The sequence below is a fragment of the Lactuca sativa genome, chromosome 1 (assembly GCF_002870075.4).
Source record: "Lactuca sativa cultivar Salinas chromosome 1, Lsat_Salinas_v11, whole genome shotgun sequence".
NCBI classification, from domain to species: domain Eukaryota; kingdom Viridiplantae; phylum Streptophyta; class Magnoliopsida; order Asterales; family Asteraceae; genus Lactuca; species Lactuca sativa.
Window position 1 is genome coordinate 71,060,479 of NC_056623.2, and position 9,768 is coordinate 71,070,246.

A 9,768-nucleotide genomic window follows, 5' to 3' on the forward strand; every position below is an offset into this window, starting at 1 on the left:
CTTATGGTCCGTATATATCGTACATCGAACCCCATACAGGTAGTGACGCCAAATCTTGAGAGCGAACACTACTGCTCCCAACTCTAAATCATGCGTAGGGTATCTCGCCTCATGAGGCTTCAGCTGTCTCGACGCATAAGCTATCACATGACCCCTCTGCATCAACACTGCACCCAATCCCGAAATTGATGCGTCGCAATATACCACAAAATCTTCCATCCCTTCTGGAAGAGCTAATACCGGGGCTTCGCACAACCTCTGGCGAAGTGTCTCAAAGGAGGTCTGCTGCTCGGGCCCCCATGAGAATGCAACACCCTTCCGAGTCAATCTGGTGAGTGGCACTGCGATCTTGGAGAAATCCTTGATGAATCTCCGGTAATACCCTGCCAACCCAAGGAAGCTCCTGATCTCAGAAGGTGACTTCGGCACCTCCCAACTCATCACCGCCTCAACCTTGGCCGGATCGACCAATATCCCTTTCTGATTGACAACATGTCCTAGAAATTGGACCTCTCGCAGCCAGAAGTCACATTTGGAGAACTTTGCATAAAGCTTCTCCGACCTCAATACCTCAAGGACCTCCCTCAAATGCTCCTCATGCTGCTCTCTAGATCTAGAATACACCAGGATGTCGTCGATGAATACAATCACTGACCGATCCAACATCGGTCTGCATACCCTGTTCATGAGATCCATGAACACCGTCGGGGCATTGGTGAGTCCGAAAGGCATCACCACAAACTCATAATGCCCATATCGCGTCCTAAACGCTGTCTTCTGGACATCCTCCTCCCGCACTCTCACCTGATGGTACCCCGACCTCAGATCGATCTTGGAAAACCAAGATGCTCCCTACAACTGATCGAATAAATCATCGATCCTCGGTAACGGGTAACGGTTCTTGACCGTCAACTTGTTCAACTCCCGGTAATCAATACACATCCGGTGTGAACCATCCTTCTTCTTGACGAACAGAATAGGTGCTCCCCACGGCGAGCTGCTCGGCCGAATGAATCCCTTCCCCAACAGTTCCTGGAGCTGCGAGGACAACTCTTGCATCTCTGGAGGTGCAAGACGATAAGGCACCTTAGCAATAGGCGCGGCCCCCGGAACCAGATCGATACCAAACTCTACTTGCCTCACAGGAGGTACTCCCGGCAGCTCCTCGGGGAAAACATCTGGAAATTCACGCACCACAGGGACCTCCTCAACTGATTTCGGTCTCTCGGGAACCTCCCGCGTATCCATCACATACGCCACAAAACCCTTACAGCCCTGCTGTAGACACTGCCTCGCCCTAGCGGCCGAACAAAAAGCTGATCCCGAACGGGTACCCTCGCCGTACACCGAAAGGACTCCCCCACTATGGTCTCCTATGGTCACCAGCTGACGCTCACAGTCGATAACAGCGCCGAATCGGCTCAACCAGTCCATGCCTACGATGACACAAACATCACCCATCGCAATAGGGATTAGGTCAATCGGGAATTCCACCTCGAAAATCTCTAGTACACATCCCCGAAAAACCTCCGTGGCACAAATCACTTTCTCGTCAGCTATAGAAACTCTCAAAGGTCGACTCAACGACTCACGACTGACGCTGATATGCTGACTAAAGGCTAAGGACACAAAGGACCTACTCGCACCCGAGTCAAATAACACTAAGGCAGGCACAGAGTTCACAAGAAAAGTACCTACGCATACAATAACATAAGCATAACATCTCGACATTAAAATAATTACATGAATTACAACATACCTGCCACAACATCGGGCGCAGCGCGGACCTCCTCCGCAGTCAGCTGAAAGGCTCTCCCCCGAGCCCTCGGGGCCTCGGCCTTCACCGGTCGAGTCGCAGTAGTTCCGGCAGCAGGTGCAGATCCCTGAAGAAGCTGAGGGCACTCGGCCTTCCTATGGCCAGTCTGGTTGCAATGGAAGCAAACCGTAAATCCCTTGGGACACTCCCTAGCAATGTGCCCCTCCTTGCCACACTTGTAGCAAGCACCAGATCGACACGCCCCCTCATGACCCTTGCCGCACTTTCCGCAAGTGCGGCTCTTCGAACCTCCCGTCCTCGCATCGGCGGACTTGGTCCGCTTGGCTGCCGGCTGGAACTGAGCCGGTCGCCGGTCCACCCGCTGAGACTCGGCCTCCTCCCTGGCCTGGGTCTCCAACTCGATCTCGCGCTTCCTGGCATTCGCCTGAAGCTCAGCAAAAGTATGGTAGGTGGAGTTCGACACAAACTCCCGGATGTCCCTCCTCAACACTCCCAAGTACCGGCTCTCCGAGCCTGATCAGTGGACACCAGCTCGGGGCAGAACATTGCCCTCTCATGAAACTTCCGCGTAATCACCGCAACAAAATCAGTACCCTGCTTGAGGGTTAAGAACTCCTGCACCAATCGTTCCCTCTCCACCGGGGGAACGTACTCATCCCTGAACATGGCAATAAATCCCTCCCATGTCACCGTTGTAGTCTCTGCCAAAGTGAAGTTCGCCGTCACGAACTTCCACCAGTCCTTCGCTCCCAGGCGGAGCTGGTTCAATGCGAACCGTACCCTCAGGTGCTCCGGGCATGAACACGTGTAGAAGCACCCCTCTATGTCCGCGATCCACCTCATCGCAGCAATCGGATCCTGCGTCCCATCGAACTCCGGTGGCTTCGTGTTGCTGAACTCTCGGAACAGCAACGAGTCACCTCCCTGTGGCCTAGCAGCGGCCACAGCCGCGGTAGCTGCAGCGGTTGCAGCCTCAATCAACGCGGCGTACCGCTCATCGAAGGTCTCCATCAGGGTGGTCTTAATAGACCCAAACATCTCCGGGATCTCAGCCCGGATCGCTGCCGCCACCTCCTCGTGAATCATCTGACGAATATCCTCGTCACTCACACCGCTTGTACTCGCTCCGTGGCGCGGTCTAACCATGATGTCTCTGAAATACAACATAAAACTATCAGAGACTCCACCGAGTATAATTGTACTCGATACGCAACCCTACTCAGTCCCCGATATCCAGGGGTTCTTACTTGGGTCTCCCACTGACCCGGTGTCCTCGGTAGTACGGGCCCAATACTACCGACCACACCGCATCAGTGTTCATCCCAAGTCCTCCCCAAACTCCGGATAGTGAGTACTCTACTGCTGATATGCACTATCTACCCGCATGCTAGCAACACATCTCATATAGGCAAATTTTCCCTAGACTAAGGCATCACAAATCAGGCCACTCTAGTCCTACCATGGATACCTAGTCTTCTAGCATGCATAACAATTCATATCATATAATATTGTAAGGTATTTTGGGGATCTTTACCGTTCGGGCGCTGACTGATCGTACACACTGCTTCTTTCTTGCTTACCACAAAACCATTTACAAAAGTTTATGCCTTTATTTAAAAAGTTTCCCTCAAATCCTCGGTTTGAGTTCAGCTACTCCCGAAGGTGCACCCGAATCCCTCAAACCAAGGCTCTGATACCAATTGTAACAACTCAAATTTTCAAACAAATTTTTCATTTTAAAAATGTATTTATTTCCATTCAAAACAAGGCATAATAGTTTAAGTATTCTGTCAAATACAAATAATCAAAATCCCAAGATCATAAAAGTAGTCTTCAGTGTGTATCGATCACGCCGGCGCCTTCCCACAGTCCTCGCTAGTACCTGAAATACATGCACAACAACTGTAAGCATAAATGCTTAGTGAGTTCCCCAATATACAACTTACGCACATACGCCTTTCCAGGCCCGACCTTCTGGTCCATGTGTCTCAGGGGACTTCCGTCCCTGCTGGGTAAACCTTCCGGTCCTACCCACGCCGACCTTCCGGTCCATCACACAACATATCGCCTTCCGGCCCATAACATATTGCCTTCCGGCCCATAATATAATCGCCTTCCGGCCCACAACATACATAGCACATATAACAAATAACTTACCACATATAGCATACATATCACATATCATATTCGACCTTCCGGTCACATAGTGAAACCCTTCCGGGTTCAGTATAGTGAGAAGACTCACCTCATAAAAGCTGAAAGCTAGCAAATCCTGAAATCGCTCGTGCACAATCCGACGAGCTACAACCTCCCTATAACATCACATATCTCATTAATCCTTATATCTTCTAAGTGTGACTATCCCTAAGAAGTCAGACTTAGGTCAACTCTGGTCAACGGTCAACGGTCAACTTGACCGGACTCGGCGAGTACCATGGAGACTCGGCGAGTCTAGACGTCCTCCAACTTTCTGAGATTCATTATCTACTCGTCGAGTATCCTCCTTGACCCGACGAGTTACCCCTGGAAGAATCGCGGGGCCACCCCGACTCCACTCGCCGAGTCTGAAGAACAACTCGGCGAGTCCCAGTAAATCTTCAAGCTACTCGCCGAGTCTGAAGAACAACTCGGCGAGTCCATGCCATGCAGACGAGTAACTGCTTTCTGAATTACGTATGATCCCGAGCTATACAACCATGGGACTTTCTGGACTTCTAAACATCTTATTACTGGGGTATAAACGTTCGGGTAATAACATAATAACCCGTCTAATCACTAAATGGGTTTCATAAACCCTAATTTCGCATACACATCAAATAACAGAATTGGAATCCGAAATATTACCTGGAATATGCCCTCTCTGAGTCTCCAAACCGCAGAACTCGAATCCCTTGTTGTTCCTCTAGCCAAAACCCTTCTCCTCTTTGCCCAACAATCTCTTCAAGCCCTAAAATCCTCCAATCTTGCTCTAGATGCCCACAGCCGCTTAGGGTTCCTCTCAATCGACTAAAGACGGACAATGACGACATATAAGAGCATTATATACGATCCAAAACCGAACGGTTAGGGTTTCTGCTGAACAGCGTCGACTCGCCGAGTCCATATCTGGACTCGTCGAGTCCAGTCGCGAATCCGCGACCAAGTCTGCGATCCTACTCGGCGAGTCTAGGCTCCAACTCGCCGAGTCCCCCCCTTAACTCACCCTAAAAACATAATTAAACAATACCTGAGATTTCGGGCTGTTACAGGCGGGGCCTTAAAACAGGAGTACAATAGAGTATGTTTTCTTTATGTGCTAGTATGTTATATTTTTGTATGTGTATAGTGGGCGAGGCCTAGAGATATGCGGGGCCTAAGAGAGACAAATCGGTATACCGAGCGGGGATCGATGCCAGGCAGGGCCTGATGTTGGGCGAGGCCCGATGCCGGAGCAAGTCCGATGTCGGGCAAGTCACGATGCAGCGGGCGGGTGCCCAGTATGTGGTTATATGTATGGTATGTGGTAATATGGGGAACTCACTAAGCTTTGTGCTTACAATTTTCAGTTTTGGTTTCAAGTACTTCCAGTAGCGGAGGGAAGAGCTCAGGATGACTGCATGGTACACACCAAGAAGTTTTAGCCTGGGATGTTTTATTCTGATAAAATAAGCAAGTTTTGAATTAATACTCTATTTTGATAAAGCAACTTATGGTTATGAAAGAAATGAATTGATAATTATGGTTTGTTGAATGATTTAAAAATGAAATTTTTGGACCGTATTTTTTGGGTGTTTCAAGTTGGTATCAGAGCCTTGGTTTGAGGGATTCAGACATGCTCTCGGGTGTGTTTGAACTCAAACTGAGGACTTGGTATGATAATTTTCAAAAGAAAACCATTTTTATAAAAACGAGCTTTGAGAAAAAGAAAAGAGTTTTGAAAAGAGAAAAAGGACTTTGAAAAAGAAGAAAAAGGTGTGGTGCATGCAATCCGCCGAGCTCAAGTAAGTGGTTCCCAAATTACCCATACATGTTTGTTTAGATATGATATGCTTATGAGAACTGCATGCTAGATTAGGACTAAGGATCTAGGAAGATGCCTTATGTGCATGTTATGTGTATGAGCTTTATGAGTTGCATGCTAGTATATATTCCTGATATGTGGATAGAATTGCTTGATTATGTTTGGTTAGATTTTCCTTTTTGTCTGAATGCTACTTGCTTTGTGCTTTGTGGAACTCTGAGTGATGGGAGTTAGCCATTAGGTGAATACGTCAAGTGTAACGTCCCAAAATTCAAGACCAAAAATTTCTTTTCAATAAAACATTACTTTAAGCAAAGACATCTTTCCAAAACATAATTTGAGTATAAGTTTTCAAAACACATGTTTATTATCAGAGTAAACATTCTCAGGCTGACTAATCTATGGTGTGTGCCATGCGATCACCCCAAGCTCCTCCCTCCGCTACCGGAAGTACCTGAAAACAAAACTGAAAACCGTAAGCACGAAGCTTAGTGAGTTCCCCACCTTACCACATACCATGCATAACCACATACTGCACATACTGGGCCACGCCCGCTATCCGGGGCCTCGCCCCCTACTTCGGGCCTCGCCCGCTACAACGGCCCCGCCTAGCTTCGAGCCCCGCTCGGATACAGATCTGTTTCACTTAGGCCTCGCCTGTCACAGGGCATCACCCACTAACATATAATAGCACATAAACATATCATATCACATCACATAAGCTAACACATACTAACGGATCTGGTCCTAAGGCCTCGCCTATCTCTGGGCCCCGCCCTTGTCCTGCTACTGATGAGTCATGGAACCCCGTCCATACTCCTGCTGATAGTGAGGTACGGGCCCAGCCCACCCTCACTCCTTCCCTATCTTGGGCCTCGCCCCTGATCTGCTGCTACTGAGATGTGGAACTCCATCCACACTCTGCTATTGGTGAGATATGGGACCTCACCCACACTCACCTCCCTACCAGGCACATACAAGTATCACACAGACAACAAGTATAACTGTCTCATAAACCATTCCTTGGGCACCCGCCCTCTAACATTGGACCTCGTCCAAATATCATACTAGCATATTGTGCCTAGGGCTAACCCCTGGGTCTTCTACTCATAACTATATGGGCCAACATTGTGGCCGTAGACCCATTCATACAAAGGGAAACTCACCTGATACTGCTGAACTACTGCTGCTAATCCCTTTGACCGCTACCTGACCATTGACTCCGAACTGCTGCTCCACTAGCTCCCTGAGCTACCAATATCAACATATCACTTAGTCTAACTGACCTTCAAAGGTCAACCAAGTCAACCCTTGCCAAAGCCAAAGTCCTAGTAAAAGTCAACCTTCCAGGTCAACCCTACTCGCCGAGTCCACTTACTGACTCGCCGAGTTCTTATGCTCAAAGTCCTTCCAATCGCGACTTGACTCGCCGAGTCTACAGATTCCCGAATTCTGTCCTGACCAACTCACTGAGTCCTTGCTCGACTCGCTGACTCGAGTCTTAACTCGAAGGGTTTGGGGTTTCGCGACCTGAATCGCCGAGTCCAAGAACAGACTCGTCGAGTACAAGACAATCTTCATCCAACTCGCCGAGTTGTTCATCCAACTCACCGAGTTCATGCCCAACTTCATCCGACTCGACGAGCTGGTCATCCCACTCGTCGAGTTCCTCCTCATCTTCATGCTACTCACCGAGTCCGCTCGAAGGACTCGCCGAGTTCATTCAGATCTACATACATGCAGAGGAATTTTGAGTCATGCATGGACTCCAAACTGTAGATCTACCCTTCCCAAGCATATTCCCCACGTAAAGTTGCAAACTTTACGTATAGAGATGGAGATCTAGGCAAAATCCACCATAAACTAGGGTTTAAGGCCAAGGGGCTTCAAAATCGACTCAAGGGCTGATACTTTATGCTTCACCAATCCATAACACACTTGGATCTGAAGTAGCAACTCCAGATCCGGCTCCTTACTCAAAATAATATCATTATGGCTAAAGAGCCCCAACAACCACACATAAATCTAGATGCAAAAAGGGTCCAGGAACTAGTTTATACCTCCAAAAGCTCAGAAATGTCTTCCCAATCCCGGATCTACAGCCCCCTTCTTGCACTCTCAAGATTCTTCTTCTTTCTCCAAGCTTAATGCACTCTTGAAGGCAATAAATGGCTCAAATATAGAATATGGCGGCTAGGGTTTGATATCCAGGGCTTAAGAGGCAGTAAGGAACCCTAGGAAGAAGATTAAGACGTTTATATAGGCTCCAAGTCTCAAATTTAGGGTTTTCCACGCACATACCAGACTCGCCGAGTCACCTTGGCCGACTCGCCGAGTCGGTCACTTACTCCTCGACCCGGATCCCGCTCGGACTCGCCGAGTTCCTCCTTGGACTCGCCGATTCGCCCCTTAACATTAAGGTTTTCTTTCCTTTCTTGGCCTCCAAAACTTGGGTGTTACAACTCTCCCCCACTTAAACTAAACTTCGTCCTCGAAGTTTGCCATGGCCCACCGCCTGCGATCTGCCTCCAATACCCCACCAATTAATCCAACACCAGTTGCCTACCTTCGCTGGTCTTCCTCCTGGTCATTCTGACTGGCATCACTCCTTGCGGATAATCATCTCGGGTCAATCCTGACCCTGAACATTCTGGAAACACAACTTACTCAACCGACAATCCTTCTGGTACTTTCCGAGTACCGTAACTGAACCTATAGGGGTTCACCCCTTCTTTCCTCATGCAATTCCCTTGCCTTCCCAAGGCGATGCTCCAAAAACAACTATCTCCTCAATTACTGCGAAGATCCTATCTTCACCAATCCCTTATTCCGCTAAATTCAGTACGGGTCATCACCGCCAGTAACCACTGACACTCCTCTCTTGTCATAACTTGGTGTCGAGCACCCCTCGACTCAACTAACTGAATTCCACCATAACCCGCCTTCCCGCACTACTACTGACTGGATATTTCCGCCATTCCTCATCTGCCTTCCGGATGAACTGAGACCACTCTGGCCCCTACCAACCTATCAATAACTGGATTACCGGCTCCCACCGGTAGCTAGTCCCATCACCATCACCGGTCGCTCTCAGCGACTTCCAAAGAAACCTCGACCACCTATAACTGCTCAATCAATTTTGCCATTCAGGCACTACAAACCTGGGATCCCCGATCCCCTAACTTGACACTAAGGTCCCTACCAGGTCCCACCTGCGCTGCTAAAACTCACGGGCCTCGCCCACGGGTCCCACCCGCCCCTATCCTTCTAGTCCCACTAGTCTATTCACTCACGCTCGGGCCTCGCCCATGGGTCTCACCCAACCATACTACTAAGCAACCCTGCTCCCAGGTCTCGTCTACACTGCTAATCTCATACGGGCCTCGCCCACGGGTCTCACCCAACTATATCCTGGAGCGGCCTCTCCCAAGGTCTCATCTTGCTAGGGCTATACAGGCAACTCCCTATCATCCTCATCCACTATCCACCCAGATCCCCATCTGATCACTAGGAAATAAGGGCCTCGCCCCAACTCCGCTAACGAAGCGACCAAGGAACGCTACGGCTTACCCATAGTCTTACATCACCATCCATTGCTGACTACTAGTGAATGCTACGGCTGCCCCGTAGTCTTACAACACTTCCACCACTGACTGCCGACACGAAGGCACCCATGTGCCATTAGCTCTCAAGATCCTCATTCTAACTCCCTTGAGTCCTACGGGTGATCCACGACCCGAATTCACAACCATGAACTAACCATTACCATCACACGCACTAGCTGATGGGGAGTTTCTCAAATTCCCAACCCTGAATTCCTCAAACCATCAAACGCTGAACTACTCCTTTTCTCCTCGGAGGTCGTGCACTCATTCTAGGTCTGCGTGCTCCCTTCTGGGCACACTCGGAGGATTCTCCCCTACTTCGATCCTGCTTTCCCCTTGCTACTCAATACTCAAAAGAAATCCCAATCCTTGCTACCATCCCGCAA